This window comes from Callorhinchus milii, unplaced genomic scaffold (genome assembly GCF_018977255.1).
Source record: "Callorhinchus milii isolate IMCB2004 unplaced genomic scaffold, IMCB_Cmil_1.0 Scaffold2, whole genome shotgun sequence".
NCBI lineage: Eukaryota > Metazoa > Chordata > Chondrichthyes > Chimaeriformes > Callorhinchidae > Callorhinchus > Callorhinchus milii.
Genome location: NW_024704743.1, coordinates 50,134,768 through 50,157,746, shown reverse-complemented (window position 1 = coordinate 50,157,746; position 22,979 = coordinate 50,134,768).

The window sequence follows — 22,979 nt, the reverse complement described above, 5'->3', positions numbered from 1 at the left end:
CTTCTTGTCATCAACCTGGCCTAGTGCCTACAGTTAAGAAGGTGGTCACAACCTGTTATCACACCATTTCAAAAATCTTCTGTAGGCAGCTATTAGGTCATGTCAGAAATGATCCAAAGGTGAATTTCCCCTCCAATTTCCCCCTCATATCTCCTCCTATCTTTCACCCACAAAATACACAGTTAATCCACTTTACAACATATTCTGTGAAGCGCTTTGAGATGTCCAATGACGTGATAAGGCTCTATAGCAAATGCAAAGATTATTATAATCGCCTCAGTTAGGTGTCACAACCTTCACTTGGCATCTTTTCAACCGACAACACTGATCAGAAACTGTTCGGAGCAGGACTTGCAACATCAACAAATTCCATTTATATAGTGTATTTCACATCGGGAGGATGTCCCAGTGCTAACTGTGGCTCATGAGCTTCAACACTATTGTGATGCTCTTTTAATTGTAGCGAGTGACTTCCTTAACTGAATGTGCTACTTGTAATAGTGTTGACATTGTTTGCAAGACTCAGACCAATGTTTGAAAACAGAAATAGCTGAATTTAAAACACTTGTTTATTTCTGCATTGACTACGTACACACTTGAGTGACTTTTCAGCAATGATTAACTCAAATGAATGCAGCTTTAAAATCACTTTAGTGACATGTGAAGTCCAACATATTGTCATTAACAATTTATCAGTTTAGCTTAGTTTAACACTAAAAGTAAGGAAAACATGCTGGTCTGATTTAGTGTTCTCTTTGATTTAATGTGTCATAAACAAATACATTTCGTGTGAATTTAACTCAAATATGCATTGATGCAATAAATGTAATTATTTAGAGGTCCAATCGTACTTGTTTTTTTTAATTGTCTTTAAATAAATGTTTGAACAAACACTTATTTTGTGTGCTATTCACTCAGATAATCTTGGAATGTTTAATACAAGTGGCCTGTTTCTGTGCTCTAATGATCTACGTAAATCAATGTTATAATGGCATTGCTATCACTAGATGGGGCTGTTTTGTATAAAGAAGAAGGTGGCATCTGGATCAAAAACTAGTCACAATATTGTATAAAGGTTTGCTACACAGGGTAGTGCATATTTTAAAATGTTGTTCTTGACAAATAATGAGGGTCAGAAAGTTATGTTTTCTGGTTCCTGCTTATCTCCCAATTGAGGAATGGCAGCAATTCATTTTGTAACTTTTGATTTGGATCCATAAATCTTTAGACAATACCCACATTTGTAACATAATAGTCTTTTGAAAAACCAATAAGTAGAAATAACACTCTGTTGCATGTTTTATTGTAAATCGCTTAACCTTAGTAAGTTTAAATGTGATGTTACCGTTTGTGATGTGGAGATTTGATTCAATTTGAATTGACTCATGGTATTAATCTAGAATTTAGCTAATACAAAAATCCTCTTCCACCTCTACCCTGTGGCTTCCAATCCTGAGGTCATTTAAATTCAATACAATAAAATGGTCTTTCCTCTCATTCCTGTTTCTGATCAGACTTTCTCCCATACACTTGCTCACGGTCATACTTAATCACTCCTTTCACTCAGCAAGCACTGTCCTGCTTCATGTCTCCACCCAATCCACCTCACCATCAGCAGGTGTGCTTGCAGCAACTGTATTCTGCCCAACTCTGTGGAACGCCATCCCTGAGTTCCTCCAACTCACTCCCCCCCACCACCCCCCCCCCCCCCCACCTGATTCAAGGTCCATCTTAAGATCTATCTCTTTGACCATATTTTCGTTCATCTTTCCCCTCTCCACCTCGCTGGACTTCCACCTCCAGCTCAGGTGTCCTGCCTGCCGTGTCAAGTGTTTTAAGACTTTCTACCAACATGAAAGGTGCTATATTGTATTGTGTTAATTGTATGGGGTTTATAAAAGGCTGATGTGGAAGACACTATCAAATACAAAGAATATTATTAAGATTATATTATTTAGTCCACAAAATACATAGTCACACAATTTTACAGTAAATCCTGTGAAGCACTTTAAGACGATTCTGTGATGTGAAAGGATGCTATCTCAAATGCAAGGATTATTTACCTACGTATGACTTCCTTTGCAATGATCGGCAATACCTTTGTCACAGTAGCACCCCAGCAACACTCTTCTGGTCCAACTGGTGTAAATCCAGGTGCAGACAATGCTGCAACTGGCTTCCAAGGGATTCCTTCTATTAAGCAAAGTCTTTTCATAAGATTTCTTGAGGCAGTTGATTTTACATGGTTTAAAATGTAATCGTTTTCTGGGGAAGTAAGCTAGCAGTTATACCTTAGGGTTAATGAATTTTTTTTAATATTGGGAATGAAACCAGCAGCTTTCCTTCACCAGCAGGAACCATGGGAATATATATATTAGCTGTACCTGTTGTAGCTTCACTTGCAACCAAAGGATCCAATATGGAATGTAGATTGACTCACAGACAGACATTTCATCTTTATACTCAGCTAGGAAGACTCCTGTGGGAGGACTCCTTTTGGGAGGACTCAGCGCTTTAAGAATGTCAACCGGCTTGGCCACCAGGTGTAACTGCAGCACAATATGCAAAACTGAAAATAACTCATGAATGATGGGAAACACCTGAAAACATATGCCCATGCCCATGTCACTCCAAGGTGTAAGACCTTTCCGATGAGGTATAAATCATGCCTCTACGTAAATTGGTTATTGAGATCCTTCTTGAAGCGCAGACAGACATTGTCGTTTTATTAATATATATATAATAACGATAGATAGGTAGATAGATATAGTCTTTGATTAGTTTAAAGAAGTAATTTCACTTTCATTAGTTCGTAAAGTTGCTCCCATGATGGCTTAGTTGTGTTTAAACGCATTATGCAGAGAAATGAGTCCTGGCCAACAATCGCCCAATAAACAAAACACAAAATCCCCCAATCCCCCAATAAAACTGGTCATTTGTTTCATGCCTGTTTATGGGACATTGCTGTTTGCTATCGCGTTCACATTGTGCTGCCGTGTTTGCCTACACATACACAATCAGTTAGTTCACAGTCAATCCTATGAAGCATTTTGAGATGTTGTCCTGACATGAACGGCAAGAATTACTTCATTATTATTATTTTGTAGTGTGCTACCAAGTTATATGTTTGGCTATATGATCATAATAATAGTAATTCTTGTATTTGATGTAGCACCTTATCACGTGGTTGAGACATCTCAAAGTGCTTCACAGAATATATTGTAAAGTGGAATGGTTGTGTATTAGTTATAAGGACACAACTGGATTAAATTCCGAGGAGCATATAGGGGAAAGGGGAAAAAATCTGGTAATCATTGCTTGTCCAGTTATGATCATCCAACCCATATTATAAGGGGTGAATTGTCTCCCAGTTGACCCGCCCTACCATCGGTGGCCGGGCTTTCAGCCTCTCTGCCCCACACTCTGGAATTCCCATCCCATGGTCCCTTCGCCTCGCTTCCTCCCTTCAAGGCTGGTCTCAAGACCCTTCTCTTTGATCATGTCTTTGGTCTCCCTCCCACCTCTCTGCCTTCCCTCACCCCTACACCACCCCTCCCCCAGGCTCGGGCCCCGACACCTGACTGTTCAGCGCTTTGGGACGTCCTCCCGACCTGAAAGGCGCTCTATAAATGTAATTTTTTTGTGGTGGTTGTTGTCTTTAGAACTATACCACAGCATTGGTCACCGCCTTCTGGGAAGAGGATAGAAAATTGCGTAATTTAATGAAACAGGGTCCTTTCGTTAATTTTTTTCCTTTCGTGAGTTTGTTTTCATGCAGTGCCTTTAGAAAGTTGTTTTTCTTCCCTCCCCTCTTCTCCTGAAGGTGTTTTACTTCTTTTTCCTTTGACTGGGTGATGATTTCATAGGTGCCAATTGTGCTAAAGTGCCTTGATCAAGTGTCTGATATTGATGCATTGGCAATGTATGTTGTCGGCTTCTGAAGAAGCATCACAACCCAGGGGGACCTTGTCCTTGGCCCAAAACACACACAAACACCTACTCACAGTGGTCACTGGATAGTGATCAAGATTTGGAACCCTGGCTGACTGAGTTGTGGAGGCCAATTGTAGCACCATAACTACAAAGACCAGTTTATTCAGCACAGACGAGGATTGAATCGGTGTCAAAAATCTAGATAAAGCAAAGGTGTATAGATGAAGTTTATAGTCTTGTAAATATGATGTATCATGTCCAAATTTAAGGAATATTCTGAATTTTCAAACTAACATTATTAAAACCCTCAGAGCTCCTAACGGACATTACAATCTTCTTGATTAAAACATGACTGCAAATGGCACAATACTGCATCTTTTCTTCAGAGCAGCAGAGCCCCCTCATTTCCTTTTACTCAGTGATTCTGGAGGACAGAAGCGCTCTGTACGATGCAAGCTTAGCATTCCCTAGTGTACCTGTTGAATATGTTGCTGGATGCTGCTGGCAAGACCAAACCTCTGGCATGAAAAATGCAGTATTTGTATACAACGTTATAAAGACAATTTTCAAAATGCATCAATATCATTTCATTGAAAACTTTTTTTTAAAAGTACTGTAACAGCATAACTTCGTTATCACATTTGTTATCCTAGTAATTTGTTATCTGGTTGTTAGTCGATTGGTGGATCGCTTTTCTGGGGGTAATAAATCCTTAAAAAAAAAATAATTATCTGTTTACTCAATCCACGACTGTTTGTGGGACACTGCTGTGCGCAATTGGCTCTGCGTTTTGCCCACAAAATATACAGTCAATTCAGTTTACAGTATATTCTGTGAAGGGCTTTGAGACATTTTGAAGACGTGATAAGGCGCTATATCAAATGCAAAAACGCAAGGATTATTATTATTATGCACCTCCCTGCTTTTAATGCAGGAGTTGTGTGGGATGTTCCTGACCTCTGGGTGATCAGGTTGCTATTGATGGCATTTCAATGTAAACAACAGGGCATGGGAAAAAGGCAGGTAAATGGGACGAAAAGGATTCTTCTTTAAAAGCTATCACAGACATGGTTGGCTGAATAGTCTTCTTTCACTGTAAATTCCCATGGTTTCTATGGTTCATGCAGGAATTCACATTGGCTGGAGCCTGATATCCACAAGTCTGCATTTTTTGCACTCCTTTTAACAAGATAACTCAGATGTTTTTCAGACAAGATGCGGGAAAAGATCACTGTGCTTAATAGTATCAGATTATTTTATTATAATCTGTGTTTTTGTTGGTGAACGTGGCAGCTAATTTGCACATACTGTAAATAATAAATGCATATGTATTTTCAGTGTTTGATGTACAATTGGCTGCCGCGTTTCACCCACAAAATATACAGTCAATTCACTTTACAATATACTCTGTGAAGCGCTTTGAGACGTCTCAATGACGTGATTAGGTGCTATATCAAATGCAAGGATTATTATTATTATAAATATTTCAAGTTTGCTGTATCATTGTACCCATCATGTATGGGAAGAAGGGGTGAGGAGAGATCAGTAAAGACTTCAAACCTCCTCCGATCAAATGAAAAGCTTGTCCACGTGGTTTCCACTTCTGCAACCATTCCATTATCCTTATTCTTGCTTCTATTTCCTTATAATGGAAGTCAATAAGGAGCTTGCACTGCAATGAAATCTTACTGCTTGCATCTAGAAAGTTATTTTAGCAGTTACAGGTCTTCTTGACCCAAACTCTTGAGGTATAAGAATGAACTCAGATTTCACTCTCACAACACAATAGAAACAATTTATCTTGTAAGATAAATCATAATTTGATCAGCACATGTGATTATCACTCTTGATTGTCACTACCCTTGAATAGTAATTACCTATTTAAGGCTAGAAATTCCATGTAATTCTCTGCCAATGAAATAACTCAGAGATAATGAAATTTGGGGAAAAATGTAAGACATATATCATTAAAATGCACACCAAACTCTGAGGGCCTTTTTCTTTAACACAAATATTTCCATGTTATTGGAATAAAATCATTAATCATTCCTCATGAACATTTGGGGTTTAGAGCTTTCTATTTCCTTAGAACCTTAAAAAAGATAATACTACTACTAATAATAGTAGTAGACGTCCCAAGGCGTCCAGCGCCTTGGGACGTCCTCCCGACGTGAAAAGCGCTATAGAAATGTAATCTTGTTGTTGTAATAATCCTTACATTTGACATAGCGCCTTATCACGCCTTCGAGATGTCTCATATTTTGATGCTTTTTGAATAGGAAAGTGTAATTTTTCTTTTTTTTTGTGGAGGCGGGTGGGTGGGGGGGCGGTGAGTGGCGGGGTGGTGGGATGGAGGGGGGTTGGGTGGTACATGCTGTGTTTTGTTCAACTTGCCATTTTGAAAGCTACAGCTTTGAAAAAGTATGTGAACCACTCCAATCAGCAAATACTCTATTTCAAAACAACGTATTGGATCAGAACATCTAAACAAAAGAAAGTATGTTTGTTCCAGGTAATAGGAAGAATATTGGGCACTCATGCACAGTTCTTGACTTTCCTTCAAAATGTTTGGAGTCACTTGGTTGCCAATGGCTACAATGCAGTCTCAGTGCTCATGCCCTACCCTGCCATGTGTTGGACCTCTGACAAACTTTGATTAACCCCCACCATCTCTTGAATGACCAACATATTCATTTTGCTGGTGTCTACTTTTCTCATTGAACCCACTTCAGTTTGGCTGTTTTCTTCTTCGCAACCCGGCTGCCAAACCTTTGTAATTGAAACTGTTTCCTAGATTAACTGTCTCGTTAACGCCAAGACAATAATTATATTGAAACCCTTTGTGACATTTCTATGCTGTGGATGTTATAAAAATGCAAATTAATCTTTCTTGTTCTCTGCACTTCAACCTGGATAAATTCTTACAGACAACATACTATTCTGTAACACTGTGTGAGGCTTTCATAGATGGGAATTTCCAGGTTCTGAATGTTTTAAAACTGAGAGATATTATTAAGGTATAATAATAATCCTTGTATTTGATATAACTTTTTATCTCATCTTCGGGCCACCTTAAAGTGCTTCACAGAATATACTGTAAAGTGAATTGATTGTATTTTGTGGGCAAAACATGGCAGCCAATTGCACACAGCAGTATCCCACAAACAGCCGTGGATTGAAGTGACCAATTTATTATTGTTTTTTCTTCTTAAGGATTATTATTAGGCATTATTATTAAAGAAAATGTTTTTGAAGGGATTATTACCCCCGGGAAAGTGATCCGCCAATCGACCAACAACCGGGTACCTGCATACTTCTAGATAAACAGATTCAGGTGGAGTAGGAAATTTGCCTAACGTTTCACCCTGCCCGGGAATCAAATCCTCTTGCAAGGTGAGTGGGTAACCGATATGCTACAGGCCTCCACATAACAAAGAGTGTAACTTGGTTCATACGTGATCGAACACCACTGTAGCAGACATTCAGTGGTCAAGTATAGGAACCTCACTTAGTGTGACTCTGCTTCTTGTATTGATACAGTATTCCTGTGGAAACATCAGTGACCACATAATAGTATCAACAGTGAACATTAATTTTGGACTAAACAGCACTAGTGTCATTGCCTTAATAACACAGCCGTGTCACAACAGCAGTGCAGAACTGCTAGTCATGGACATTGCTTGGAGACTTCACACCCTTGATGCTGTATTAGTACGAGAATCTTATAAAGAGCAATATCTAAGCAGACATAGTCAAAAATAAGATAACTATCATTCTATTATTAACTTGGGAATACTGAATACTGTAGATGTCTATTGCAGATTATCTAGAAAATAGAATAAACTCACTTTAATAATTCGTACTGTTGATTGTCTCTAACTTGCCTTATGAAAGGCACTAGACAATTTGTTGTAGTTTGCATGCAAAAGTACTTCTCTGGGACAGTGGTATTAAGGATTAAACATGACAGAACCATCAGATTTAAATCACCTCTTTATGAAGGAGCATGCCGTGGGCAAAATATGGTGGACAATTGCACGCAGCAGTGTTCTACAAACAGTCGTGGATTCAGTGACCAAATTATTATTATTTTTAATAATTATTTATTATTTTTAGTTATTTTTTCAAAGGGATTATTACTTCCAGAAAGCACTCCACCAATCGACTAACAACGGGGTTTCGACTTAACAACAACAACTTGCATTTATATAATTTTTATAAGATGGGAAAGTCTGTGATAAAGTGGTAGAAAGAGGTCAGAGGTGCGGGAAGGATTACTTATCAAGCAATATGTCTTTTCCTGTATTCTGTATTTTGTCCAGGAATAAAATATACAAAATACTAGAAAATAGCTCTCCAGATATATGCTCAGGTCCAAACAATTTGCTGGGAACAGTCACAATTCATGCAAATTGTATTTTCCATTGAATAACACTAGCAACATGAATTGGGCAGAAAAATTTCAAACTCTATGACTTCCACATTTACAATAGTACTTTCATTGTTCTGACTTGGAGAAGGAAATACTGATGCCAACTCTTTTAAAAGTCAGTTATGTAACAAAACAAGTTTAAAAACGGATGAAGCTGAATATTTAAACTTGTAACTCATTATAGTTTTAAACAATCTCTCATCTCTAACACTTTTTAATAATCAGTTTAATTTTTTTAATGTTAATTTCCTGGCTATTTTCCAATAAATTTGTGGCTATTTTGTTTGAATAGTGAGCACAAGTAAAAATTTACCTAGACTGAAATGTTGATGTCTCAGAACAGAACTTATAGAAATATATAAGATTTGAAATGGGATGGGGTTGAGAGTAAACTCTCAACAGATACAACAAGGCAAATAGATACAGGTTCACAGTGCAAAGGGTAATTTCAGGACTCACACCAAAGGACCACTGTATTTCTTTACGCAGAGGATAATTAAAGATTGGAGCAGAAAGGAAGGTTGAGGCCAGGATCCCGGGTCTAATTTATGATATTTGTAAATCAAACTACACTGTTTTACTCGTCAGCCTTTTTACAGACTTGGGGTTCGTTATTGCAAATTTCACCACAAAATTGCAATCCAATTTTCTCAAACCGGACGTCATAAATCAGACAATAAATCAGAGGGCTGGTTCCATGGAACAGCTTGTGGGAGCTCCAAGCTGTGCCTTGGGCTGGTGAACACTGGTTTGCTCTCATGATTCTCCACACAATCTCAAGCTGTGCACAGACTTGCCACTTTTCCTCAGGGAGAAAGATGGCCAGTTAGACCACTCTTGCTCACCTTGTAGCAGCTGGCTGTAAAGCAGCACTGGCAGACACAAGCCTGTTCTCTCAGCTGGGGATATTTTGTGCTGTGATGGGATAGGAAGGAAAAAGATAACCCAAATATATTTTTAAATGCACCCAATGATTTAGTGGATAAATTAGTTCTTCGCTGTAGGATCAAGCTGTAGAGGCTAGAAGACAAAACAAATCTTATATATGCAATAACATTTTATTTGTAATTAAATAATCAATTTAATCAAATCCAGCTATTGAATAACTGGCCAACTGGCACAAGTTCTCAGTATGTACTATGTTCTAATAACAAACATTAATGGTAGTCACTATTGCATGTTAAGGTCCTATAAACCCTCAGCTCATTTACCGTCACAATCTTTAATCAACTCCACTGTGGAGTGCATTGTGGAACCTGTGCTGATAACTGACATGCCTGGTAGGGCCGGCCTTTCCTGCACTCACATAACAATTTACATTAATATAGTTCCCTTTACTTTGGGAGGTAGTCTCAAAGAGCATCATGCAGTTGGCTGTGAACCCAGACTGGGGAAAAGCGGAGGTGGGTGGGGGAAGTTACCAGAAGAAAAGATAGGACTTAAGGCAGAGACTGAGAGGACAAAATGGTGGATGGAGCTCCAGAGAGCAGGAGCTGAATGGCTGAAAGCTCATCCACCGATGATGGGCCAAATTGATCGAGGGACAATGAGCAAGGCTGATGTTAGCTGAGTGGACGGTGTGGCATGTCAAACGTGTGTCAAAACTACTGATGATTAGAGGCTACACTCTGAATCCTAGATATCGAAGGTCTGAAATTTTTCATGTTGTTTGGGTTAAGACCATTATCTTCAAATTTAAAATCATCCAAAGTTTTGAAAAACATTCTTAAATTCAGTTTTAATTAGGAAGCTGGATTTCCACAGTTCTTTTCGGGTACTGCACTGAAATTTTGGCCTAGATATTTTGTTGAAACATGATTTTATTCCCCTTTAACATAGTAATAATAATAATCCTTGCATTTGATATAGCGCTTTTCACATCTTCTAGATGTCTCAAAGCGCTTTACAGAATAGACTGTAAAGTGAATTGACTGTACATTTGTGGGCGAAATGCGGCAGCCAATTGTGCACAGCAGTGTCCCCCAAACAGTTGTGGATTGAAATGATCAGTTTATTATTATTTTTTTTTGAGGGATTATTATCAGGCGTGTGGAGTCAGGAAACTTGCCCAAGGTTTGACCCTGCCGGGAATCAAACCCAGGTCTCTCACTTGCAAACCGAGTGCTCTAACCACTGAGCTACAGGACTCCACTCTAACATACAACATGCATGCTATGTTGCGAGGTAGTAAAGCATTAGCACTTCAGAAGCACAAATTAATAAACTATGTTTGCTTTGCTCAATACACACGTAAGACAATGTATTTTTTCCTAAATAGGTTAATTGCTTGCCCTAGGTGACTGTATTTTGCAAACCAAATCCAAATATTAAAAAAATGAACTCACCACAATTCCTGATAATAATAATAATAATAATAATAATCCTTGCATTTGATATAGCGCTTTTCACGTCAGGAGGACGTCCCAAAGCGCTTCACAGAACACACTGTAAAGTGAATTGACTGTATATTTGTGGGCGAACGCGGCAGCCAATTGCGCACAGCAATGTCCCACAAACAGTCATGGATTGAAAATGACCAATTTATTATTGTTTTTGGTTTTGGAGGGATTATTATTAGGTGTGTGGAGTAAGGAAACTTGCCCAAGGTTTCGCCCTGCCTGGAATTGAACTCAGGTCTCTCGCTTGCAAAGCGAGTGCTCAACCACTGAGCTACAGGACTCCACGATACTGGCAGTACTGGAGAAGTTTGTTTGATTAATGGCTGATAACTATATCTGTTTTAGAATTTTATTGTTCTTACTCAGTTTGTTGATGAACTCAAAACAGGGCAAATTTGGTCCCATGGACACAATACCTCAATTCCTCATCTGGGGACTGTCCCTGGAAATCAGGCACATTTGGTTACCCTACCTACTAGCCATTTTTGAATTCTGCCTTCACTGTTGAACCAGTCGTAAATAAATGATAAAATACACATAAGAATAAGAATCCTTGCATTTGATATAACGCTTTATCACGTCTCCGAGACGTCTCAAAGCAATTCACAGAATATTCTGTAAAGTGAATTGACTGTATATTTTGTGGATGAAACATGCCCACTAGTGGGTTGTGTTATAACGATAATAATAGTAATAATAACTCTTGCATTGATATAGACTTATTATGTTGTCAAGAGATCTCAAAGCGCTTCATAGGATTTTATTCCAAACTGTAGACATCATGCATTTGTAGGCAAAACCAGCAGCCCATTTTCACACAGCAATATCCCATCAATAGCCATGAAGTGACAGCAGGACAGAGAGTGATTTAAGCAAAGCTTTGTATACAAACCCAATAGGAATCATATTTATGTGAAGCCAGTTTAAAACTAGAAGCAGGAGGTGTTATTTTTACTGTGCAGCACATCCAAATCTCCACAATTTACTTATTTAATTTGGAACAGCTGCAATTTCAGTGCAATCTTGAATTAATCCTTAGAACGTGAGTCATAGTATTCACTATGGTAAATCATATCTAAATAATTCCAACTGTGTACTTGGCCTCATATCAAAACTGAATCCCCATAAACAAATTTAGAACCCAGCAAACTACTGTCATATTAATTATTTATTCTTAGAATGGTTTTGTTCATTTATGGATAAACTATTTGTATTTGTCTTAAATTGCACTGAATATCAGAAGGTAATTCCAAATAGTGTTCTTTCTAAATGAATTCACCTTCCAATAACCAGTTAAATAAAAAGCTGCATCCAGTTTATAAATCATTAGGTTATAATTACTGTAACATAATCTAATGCAATGCAAAGACACCTTCACCACATCCAGGATCAATTATTCCAATGTCTTGCTCATCAAACTTCCCAGTTCCTGCCAGCACAAGCTGTAGGCCATTCAGAAATCTCCAGCCCATGTCCTCTCCAGCACCAAGCTTCACAAGCCGATCACTCTCAACCTCATTCGACTTCATTTGCTTCCTATCCCCCAACAGACTGAATTCAAGATCCTTGTTCTCAGTTTTAAATGCCTCCATGGCCTTGCCCCACTCTACCCCTGTGATCTCCTGCAACCCTAGTGCCCTGGCCATTACCTCCACTTAGCAAACTTGAACCAGCTTCATGTCGCCAGGAGAAACTCCTTTCTTTTTTTAAATATTGCCATCTTTAACATCCACCCGAACAGGCATAGATGGATCTCTTCTGAAGGATAAGAGACACATGACTCAGGACTTGCAGAAAAGTGTTAAGTGTATTATTCCTTTTCCTTTCAGAGGAAAATACCCAAATCACACACCATCTAACTTGATGAGAGAAGGAGCCCAACCTGGCATATTGCCATGTGTTCCTGTGCGCACTGTCTCAGTTGGAAGAGTCAAATGTCTGGTGAAGGTGCAGTGCATCATCTAGAGTCTTCTGTCAAAAAATTGGGAAATTAATTCAGACATAAATGCTCAATGACATGGACCACGAGGTGGCAAGGTAATTCAAATGGCTTGTCAAGGCCATCCAACCAGACTAAAAGTCTAGATGTTGCTGGAGATCTAGAGATGTCATGCCACGAGCAGACTATTCAAGAACTTTCTCCCATGGAGCTCCTGGCATCGCGACTGGTGCAGCTGGAGCAGTAGAGCAGTAGAATGATTTGAGTGATCAAAGAGTGGGTACAGCATCCCACTGCACCCAAAGGAGTGATCAAACACATCCTTTTCCTGCTGATCAGCTGACAGAAATGCCAGGACCCCTATCTACTCAGCAGCTGGAGGTTTTGGCAAATTGTCCCACCCAGCAGCCACGAGATGAAGTTCCTGAGACACTTCCCAAGAGTTATTGGAGGTTAAAGGCATCAAATCAGCAGATTCTCACAACACAGCTGAAACACATCACTTTCCTGCTTCCATGGCAATCCAATGAAGACATTGTGGAGACATCGGACCATGTGACAATGTGCCAGGTGGCAAATGTGTTCCTTCTACCATTAAATGCTACTTGCAGCGAGGAGGCATTGAGCCACCCAGTAACATAAGGCACTCCTTCACATACCCTCCCTTCTGAGCCGGTAAATTCAGTGAAATTTTTGGAGCAAATAACAACATGTCTATAATAGAAGTTCATGAACTCCCCAGAGTCCTTTTTGCCTTTACTTACCACATATAGCAGCCACCATCAGTACCTTGAATCCACATGATCAACTGCACTCCTTCTCCTGCAATGCCCTGTTCAGCAATATATGACAAGTGCTAACAGTCAGATTTATAAGTTGCTTATGCAAACCCATAAATGGGCTGATTTGATGGATATTTGCATGTGCAATGAAACTCTGTCCTTATCAGGTCAAATCAAGGGGATTGCAAGACCTCTTTAAGATGATGGTGTTTTATGCCAAGAAAAAACCTGTGGATTATGATATATATCTCAATATCTTTGTAGTCTCCCCAAATTCTTTAGCTTTTGCAATATTTCATCAATAGAGTAAGGCACAAAATTAAGATACTTGCTTTGGAAATTAGAATATACACCTGAAATTTCACTCAGCCTTAGGCTATATGGTCATTTTGTCATAAAATTTAAGATAGTGCTTAATTCTGGAAATTTCTTCAATTCCATTTAATTTAGAAACTGTTTTTCTGCAGTTCTTTAAAACAAATAACTTCTGAATCATGTTTGAATTTAAGAATTTTGGGCAATTCTGCATGATGGAAATGAATTTTAAGACAAAATGGCTAGGTTGAAACTAGGTTGAATTTTAGATCAAATATACTCAAAAGTCCAATGTGAACCCACAACCTTCTAATCCAGAGGCGAGAATGTTACTAACTAAGCCAGGCTGACACGTGATTTACTACTGTGCACACTATTCATAAATACTTTGAAGGATGAGTACTATTTGAAATATTCTTAATATTTGCTGATGCCACAAAGATATGGGGCAAGATGACAAATACAGGGGAAATAAGTAACATTCAAACCAGCATAGAGCAGATTAGCAGGTGTGGTAAGCAATGTCAGATGGATTGTAATGTGGATAAATGTAACATATTGCATACTGGAACAGGAAATGCATTCACAATGTTTAGGACACTACAGTATTCCCTTTTGAATTGGGGATGGTCCCACTTTTTGGAATTCTGATGGATTACCTTTGGGGATCTGTGAGCGAGGAATTGCAGAACTTTCCGTCAGGCGATTAATGCTTGATTTATACTGCAGTGTTTGCTGCAAATTGCTGCAATTTTCGATGAGTTTTGCTGTCAAAAGAGTAAATCATGGTTGAATAGTGCAATGTGAAAGGGTATTGTACTGGGCTCTGTCCTGGAGAAAGTGATTCTGGCAAAACATCATTCGTATGACTGCCATATAAACACAGTGAAGGGCCATATCAAATACAAGGATCATTGTTATTATTATTAATGATAATCCTTGCATTTTATTATAATTATTTTCATGTTGGGAAAATATCTCAACGCGCTTCACAGGATTTACTATTGAGAGGAGTGATAGTGTATTATTTGGCGAACAAAGCAATCAATTTGCACACTGCAATATACCACAAACAGCCATGAAGGAAATGATCAATTTTATCTGGGGGATTGTGGGCCAGATACCATGAGAAAATCTCTTCTCTTTTGTATAGTGCTATGGGATATTTAAAGTCCACCTGAACAGGCAGATGGGAACTCAGTTTAATGCTTCATCTGAAGGACAGAAGGAGCCATTTTTTACGTTATTTAAAAGCTGATAATGCAAGTCTATTTTATGACATTAAAACCCTACGTTTTGTGCTCTCATTGGGAATGGAAAGTATGAATGCTCACTCCTGATTGCTTTACTGCTGTAAGTGACATAGCTTCACTTCAAGCAGTGTAAACTGGCCAACAATCCTCCAAACAAAATTGGAAATTCTCTGTTTGTGCAACATGCACAAATTGGCTGCTGCTTTTGCACTTATAGTATATCATGTGAAGTAGGTTGAGATCTGAAGTGAAAGGTGCTATACCCAATGTAAGCATTATTATTTTATTACTAAGTTATAACAGCTTAACTCCTGCAGTATTCTTTCCAGTCCTTCAAGCTACATTTTCACATATCTCCAGCATTGCATTGAAGTGTCATCATAGACTATGAGCTTAAAGTCTCATTATGGGACTTGAACCCACAACCTTCTCAGAGGTAAGATTGCTACCAACTGAATCAGACTCTTACTTGACAAATGCAAGGATTATTATTATTAATAATAACTTGCCCTTAATTATTCAAATTCATTATTCACTCTTAAATACTTATATTTTATTTACTGCCACATCTTTGCTGCCCCATCAACTCTTTGTTTAAAAAAATATATTTTTATTTTCCTTACACATGAAAAAAACTCCAAAATTGGGAAAGAGGCTCAATTCTGAGACTAGAATGCAATAACAGTGAGCAACTAATAGGCACTGGTTTCTGGGCCTTTTCAATACTCTCTTCCAGTCTGCAGTCTTTGCTCCCATATTTGATCATCTTTGTCTCTGTTGGTCTGCATCCCCTTCATCCTTCCTTTCCCCACTATCATTACCCAGCTGCTTTGCAAAACAATAATTCCCATCTGATAGATAATCATTTCTTTATAGACACGCTATTACAGTCTTGCCATTCCATCATCCCCTCTCCTCATCTTACACTGCTGGCTTTCTGTGTTCTCCATAAGCAGCAGCAAATAGCTGTTTGCTTATGTGTGCCTTAAGTTGTAATAATAATAATAATAATCCTTGCATTTGATATAGTAATATAGTGCCTTATCACGTCTTCGAGACATCTCAAAGCGCTTCACAGAATATATTGTAAAGTGAATTGTCTGTATATTTTGTGGGTGAAATGCGGCAGCTGATTGCGCACAGCATTATCCCACAAACAGTCGTTGATTGAGTGATTATTTTTCAAAAAACATTTTTTAATGGATTATTACCCCCAGAAATATGATCCGCCAATTGAGTAGTAACCGGGTTCCTACTTACTGCTAGGTAAGCAGAGGCTTCTGGAGTAAGGAAAGTTATCCAACGTTTTTCCCTGCCTGTGAATTGAACCCAGGTCCTCTTGCTTGCGAGGTGAGTGCTCTAACCACTAAACAACAGGACTCTGTGATCGTGAAGTTCCTTCTTTAAATTTGGGATGATCAAATTTTAAACTTAGCAGCTTTTGGGAGCGAGGGGCGTGTGGTGTGGCAGCCGAGTATCTGACACACGTGGAAACCCATTCACAATGCTTAAACCAAACTAAGAATTCTATGCATCCCACCTACAAAAGGAAATCGCAGAGAAAGATTGTTGGAATGGAATGCACAATCTCTCCCTGGAATTACCTAATTCCGGAAAGTATTAGGCGCAGGTTGGCAAGAGCCAAGGCTTGGGGATCCCAGAGTGTGTGTTGGGGTGCTGCTGGAGTCTGACCAGCTAAAACTGCATAGCTTACCATTGATATTGCTGTCCGGCAAGCTTTCCCGTGCTTGTTTAGCTAGAACCTTTATGCATTCAATTATAATATAATATAATTATAACCTTATACTAGCAGCTTATTCCATTACAATATAAATAAAAGTCTACTTGGAAGAATTAATACAAAATTCAAACGTGGACTTAAATGACCAACTGAATTATGTTTGACTGCAATTATATATTGGCAAAAAAGTTAATATACAAATAATAGTGCAGTGTATGTTTGAAGGACAATCAACTGTGATGGGAATATGAAAGAATCTTTGCTTTATGTGAGTAGAACACGAGCAGCATACTTTTTCAACTAAAAAAAGGATTCAAAGAAAAACACAATTGTATTTTTATATGTACAATGCTCTTCTCAGATATATAGATTAATTCATTTGTACAGGAGCCACAAAGTTCAAAGAGCAACTTTTCTACCTCATACATATCAGGCATTATCTGCTTTGAAGAGATTGATGGTAAGATTTTGTTATTTGGTGCTGTTAAAGCGTGATATCTTTTGTAATTTCAATTTATCTTATAATTTAAGTTTTGTTTCTCTTTCAGTAGGCTTCTGAAATCGTTCAATAAAAATCTATTATTTTGACGGTTCCAGTTTTGCATTTCAGTCAGTTCTGCCTGGGACCTTGGCATAAATATCCAGTGATAAAATACCACTTAACAGATTCTTCAAAGCACTTCATGCTGCTATTGGATAATAGAAACATCTACTGTACTTGTGCTTTCAAAATGTGTTTTGCACGAGTACATAAAAATTAATTATTGGTAGGAATAATTTATTAGAGAAATGTTCTGTGCATTGCATACAAACTGTATGGTGATTAGAATTTTCCTTGGATTATTTTACAATGCATCAATTTTGTCTTCTGTAAAATATTTTTTACAGAAAAAAAANTTCCATAGTGGCCTATTGACTGTTACTTTTCTCATCAGATTGAAAATACCTTTGTCATGTTAATCTCAAACACTTAAAACATATTTATTACTTCACAAAAACATAAGCATGAGATTAGACTTGATTACAAGCCTTGATCTTGTGTGGTATAAATATCTAGATCACAGCAGAATGTGCACATACTGTTATAAACTGTTCTTTTTCTGATGCATTAATCCTGCATACAGGAATATCTCCAAGTACTCCCTACCAACCTGCCCACTCTCTTTGTTCATCGGGCTCTGTCCTGCTCCATGTCTCCTGCCCGACCAGCCCTAGTATCGGTGGCCGGGCTTTCAGCCTCTCTGCCCCCACACACTGGAACTCCATCCCACGGTCTCTTTGCCTCGCTTCCTCCCTGTGCCTCCTTCAAGGGCAGTCTCCAGATCCTTCTCTTTGACCGTGCCTTTGGTCTCCCTCCCACCTCCCTACCTTCCCTCACTCCTACACCACCCCTCCCCCATGCTCGGGCCTCAACACCTGACTGTTCAGTGCTTTGGGACGTCCTCCCGACGTGAAAGGGGCTCAATAAATGTAATTTTATTGTTGTACTTTGTTATGCCTCTATGTAATGATTTAATATTCTATATATGTTGACCTATCAAAGAGTCCTGTAGCTCAGTGGTGAGAGCACTTGCCTTGCAAGGAGACACCTGGGTTCAATTCCAGGCAGGGCGAAATCTTGGGCAAGTTTCCTGAACTCCACACGCCTAATAATAATCCCTTCAAAACAAAACAATAATAAGTTGCTCATTTTCAATCCATGACTGTTTGTGGGATATTGCTGTGTGCAATTGGCTGCCGCGTTTCGCCCACAAATATACAGTCAATTCACTTTACAGCATATTCTGTGAAGCACTTTGAGATGTCTAGAAGACATGAAAAGCGCTATATCAAATCCAAGGATTATTATTATTATAATGAAAAATAGCAAAATAGAGGCAATATAACTGACAGCAGCTTCAACTATTATAGCTAGGTGACAAATCCCCTATTTCTTTAGCAGAGATTAACCAAGATATTTAGCTCAATATATGTCCAAAGGTTCTGGATCTGAATCAATTCCCCAACGAATTCTATAGAAAAGTGTAATCAAAACTGGCTTTGATATGACTGGATATGGCATGACATATGATACCGTAACAATGTGTGGTATGGTTCAGTTATACCACTTATCCTTGAAATGGCAGACTCATTTCAATTAATCTCCTACAGATCAATCTCCATGCTAAAATGCGGTTAAAAGCATAACTCAAAGGTCGGCCTACAATTCAAAGAATTAAAAAGATGACCGCTTTGGATCTAATGTGGCTTGTAATTGTTTAGTATTATTCAGCTAATACAATGTGTGTTTGACCCCACAGAGGTGCTGTCCCTGGATACTGAAAATACGCAGGGCTCAGTGTAACTTCCCATAGATCTTCAAGACAATTTATTTTGGTTTTCCTATCCCTGAACTTTGACAGCTGCTGTTTTATTCAAAAGGCAAAATACTGCAGATGCTGGAAATCTGAAATAAAAACAGAAGTCGCTGGGAACACACAGCATGTCAGGCAGCATCTATGGAGAGAGGAAAATGAGTTAACATTTCAGGTCTATGACCTTTCGTCAGAACGGGGGGATGTTGGAAGGGAGCAGTTTATAAGGACAAGCAGAGAAGGGGCAGGGAAAGAAAGGCAAAGGAAACATTTAAGGGAGGACAGAAGATGACTAGATCAGAGGTGTTGATGGTTCAAGACAAAAGAAAGCAACAGTGGGAGATTATAGAAAGAAACAATGCATCTAAGACCCAGAGGAAGATTCGGGTTCTGGCCTTCTCCTTGTCCCCCGAGTCCTCCGCCCCACCCTCGGAGGCCGTGCCTTCAGCCACTTTGCCCCGAGACTCTGGAACTGCCTTCCTTACTCCCTTCTTCTCACTCCCTCTCTTCCCATTTTCAGGTCTCTGCTGAAGACCTTTCTTTTCGACCGCGCCTTTGGTTAACTTCCTCCCCTCTCCCTGGCTCAGTCCCGGGATCCATTACTGTAAAGCGCTCTGAGACGCCGTCTGGCATGGAGGGCGTTATATAAATCCAAGTTGTTGTTGTTGTAGGATGTGTGAATGGTTATAGAAGAGGGGGATAGGGAAGGCAAGGCTGAGAGAAAATGGGAGCTGTGTTTAGAATCTGAATTGGTTAAAATCAATGTTGAGGCCAGAGGGCTCTAAGGTGCCTAGGACGTAGATGAGATGCTGTTCCTCGAGCTTGCATTGTGCTCTGTTTGAACAGCAGAGGAGGCCATGGACAAAGAGGTCAGAGTGGGAGTGAGAAGGAGAATTAAAGTGGCAAGCGACCGGAAGGTCAGGATTGCACTTGTGGATGGAATGGAGGTGTTTGGCAAAGTCATCACCCAATCTGCATTTGGTGGCCCAATGTAGAGGAGACCACATCGTGAGCAGCGAATACAGAAAAAAAATAATTTGGTCACTCAATCCATGACTGTTTGCACAATTGGCTGCCGTGTTTCATCCACAAATATGCAGTCAATTTGCTTTACAGTATATTCTGTGAAGGGCTTTGAGACGTCTCAAAAACGTGATAAGGCGCTACATCAAATGCAAGGATTATTATTATTACAGTAAACTACATTAGTTGAAGTACATGTAAATCATTGTCTCACTTGGAAGCAGTGTTTGGGGCTCTGGACAATGGTAAGGGAGGAGGTGAACGGGCAGGTGTTGCATCTTGTGCGCTGGCATAGGAAGGTGCTGGGGGAAGGAGACTAGGTGTTAGTGATGATGGAGGAGTGGATCACGGAGTTACGGAGGGAGTGGTCTCTTTGGAATGCTGAGAGGGAAAAATGTGTTTTGCGGTGGGATCACAAGAGAGGTAGTGGAAATGATGGAGCATTATCCGTTAAACTTGGAGACTGGTGGTGTGGAAGGTGAGAACTAGGGGGATCCTATCATGGTTCTGGGAGGGCGGGGAAGGGGTGAGGTCAGAGGTGCAGGAAATAGGACGGTCGAGGGCCCAGTCTACCATGGTGGAGGGAATCCTCGGCTGAGGAAAAAGGAGGACATTTCAGAAGCTCAAGTGTGGAAGGTGGCATTGTCAGAGCAGTTGCGGCAAAGGCAGAGAAACTGGGAGAAGGGAATGGAATCCTTACAGAAAGCACGGTGGGAAAAAGTGTAGCTGTGGGAGTTGGTGGGCTTGTAATAAATATCTGTGGATAGTTTATTCCCCAAGGTGGAGATAGAGAAGTCAAAGAAGGGAAGAGAAGAGTCAGAGGTGGACCATGTGAAGGTAAGAGAGGGGTGGAAGTTGGAAGCAAAATGAATGAAGTTTTCTAGCTCAAGCCGAGAGCAGGAAGCAGCACAACATAGTCATCAATGTACCATATGAATAGATCAGGGAGTGGACCTGAGTAGGACTGGAACAAAGATTGTTCAATGTATCCTTCAAAAAGACAGGCATAGCTAAGACCCATGCAGGTTCCCGTAGCAACACATTTTATTTGGAGGAAGTGAGTGGAGTTAAAAGAAAAGTTGTTCATTGTGAGAATAAATTCAGCCAGGCGGAGGAGGGTGGTGGTGGATGGAGACCAGTTGGGCCACTGTTTCAGGAAGAAGTGAAGGGCCTGCAGGCCATTCTAGTGGGGGATAGAGGTGTAGATGGAGGTCTCCCGCATTGTCACATGTGACATCCTTCAGGGCTCTGTCCTCATTCCCCTCCTCTTCGATTATACATGCTCGGTGATGTCATCTGCAGGCATGGGGTCAATTTCCACCTGCATTCGGATGACACCCAACTCTATCTCGCCGCCTCCACTCTCGACTCCAGGACCACTGATGTTCCAGCTAATTGTCTGTCTGACAAAAAGTCCTGGATGAGAGCCAACTTCCTCCAACTCAATGTTGGCAAGATAGAGGCTCTCCAGTAGCACCTCCTCACCTCAGCCGCTGATACTATAACCATTCATGGCTGCACACTTCACCTCACCCAGCCAATACAAAACCTTGGTGTCCTTTTCGACCCTCAGCTATTCTTCATATCCCACATTCATGCCATGACCCATTCCGTCTTTCTCCACCTCTGGAACTGCTTCTCACCACAGGCTGCCTAGACACTAATCCATGTTTTCATCATGGCCTGGCCTGACTATGCTAACTGCCTGCTCGCTGGACTTCCCAACTCTTCGCTCCACAAGCTGCAGGTTATTCAAAACTCTGCAGCTTGTGTCCTCTCGTGCACCAGGTTCCGGGAACTTATCACCCCAATTCTTGTTGACTTCACTGGCTCCCCATCCCTCAGAGAATTGAGTACAAAACAACAACAAAAACTTGCACTTACATAGCACCCTCCATGAAGGGTAACGACTTAAAGTCCTTAACAGTGCCGGAGCCTGACTTTGAACTGTGGGGGGAGGTGACCATCAGCACGGTCAAAAAGGAAAGTTTTCAGGCGGAACTTGAAAAAAGGGAGAGAGGGGGCAAGGCAGAGGGATTGAGGGAGAGTGTTCCACAGTTTTGGGGTGTAGTGGCTGAAAGCTCAACTTCCAATGGTGGAGCGAAAAGTGCAAGGCACAAGTAGGAGGCCGGTGCCAGTCGAGTGGAGGCACAGGGTGGTGGATTGGGGAGTGAGGAGGTCAGAGAGGTAGGGAGGTGCCAGAGAGTGAATAGATTTGAACACGTGTGTGAGGATCTTGATGTCGATCTGTTCGGTGGTGGGGAGCCAGTGGAGCCTAGCCAGAACTGGTGCGATGTGGATATGGAATTCGGTTCAGTTCAGTATACGGGAGGGAGAGTTTTGAATGAGCTAGATCTTTTGAATTGTGGAGCTGGGGAGACCAGTGAGTAATCGAAGCGGGAGGTGACAAATGCATGCAGGAGGGTTTTGGCTGCATTAGGGGTAAAATACAGTCAGAGGTGGGCAATGTGGCAGAGGTGGAAGAAGGAGATCCTGGTCAGTGACCGGATGTGGGGGAGGAAGGACAGCTGAGGGTCGAACCGGACGCCTAGGTTGCGCACTGGTTCGTTAAGTCTGAGGGAGAGCCAGGGAGGTTGAGGAGTTTAGATCCACAGAAGTGAAGATGTTGAAGGGAGCCAAGGAGAATGGCTTCCCTCTTGTCCACATTCAGCTGCAGGAAGTTTACACTCATCCAGGCCCTGATGTCTGCCAGACAAACTGATAGAATATTGGCTGACCTGGAGTCGATGCTGGAGGAGCCAAAGTAGATTTGTGTGTCATCCGCAAACATGTGGAAGTTTACCCCGT